Consider the following 991-nt stretch of genomic DNA (forward strand, 5'->3'; position numbering starts at 1 on the left):
TTTACACTGCTATTTTTTGCTTCCCCCCCCCCCCCACCAATTTTAAAAAATCTTATCCATTCTATTTGGGGTAAGATGAAATCTCAAAGTAGTTTTAATTTGTATTTCTCTGATTGTGTAACTTCAATATAACTTTGAAAAAATATTCCTCAGCCATTTGTATTTCCTCTTTTGAGAACTCTCTGTAGAATTCTTTGCCCTGTTTTTTAATTGGGCTTGTTTTTTTCTCCTTTGATGTTTAATTTTTCAAGTTCTTTGCATAATCTTGATAGCAATCTTTCGTCGCAGGTGTGGCTGGTAAAGAGGCAGGAGTTTTAGTACCTCATTTATATGTAAGATAGCCAAGGCTATGCGAGATCAAGGAACTTGCTCAGATGATCAGTTAATGCCTCTAGTCTCAGCTAGCCTGGCTTTCACCCTACCACAGTGGAGTAGGCTCAGACTGAAGGGTGGGAGGGGCAGGAGAGTGTATTTTATTCCATACCCTCAGGGCTTTTTTTTCCATAAAGAGAATTTTGCAATTTAAACAGCATCTCAAAGATCAGACTAATTACATAAAGATCAAACTAATTACATTTAGATCTTAACATTCTAACATGGACGATATGTGGTAATTTTGGCTGCAGAAATAAAGTTATCATTGAGCTAGGAAGCCAGACATTTAGGGGAAAAAAATTAAAAACCTACATCTCTCTATCACAAAATGTAGAATTTGTGGTCTAATAAAGGAAGAAAACATTAAATGAATCGCGATAAGGGTTCCCACTTGCAAAGGCTCACGATATTTCCCCTGCATGAGCTTCTGTGGTTCTCTAAGATGCAGGTCACCTTCTGTTGGTTAGATGTTGGGGAAACTCTGTTCATTGAAAGCTTTCATTCTTCTGAAAGATTCAACTTTGTTTCGGCTTCTTTCCTTGTTTCAAATGTGGCCCAGTGAGAAATGCTTCTGAAACAGGACCGTCCCCAGGAAAGAGAATAGTATGGGAAAACG

This window comes from Myodes glareolus, chromosome 8, assembly GCF_982192425.1.
Source record: "Myodes glareolus chromosome 8, mMyoGla1.1, whole genome shotgun sequence".
NCBI lineage: Eukaryota > Metazoa > Chordata > Mammalia > Rodentia > Cricetidae > Myodes > Myodes glareolus.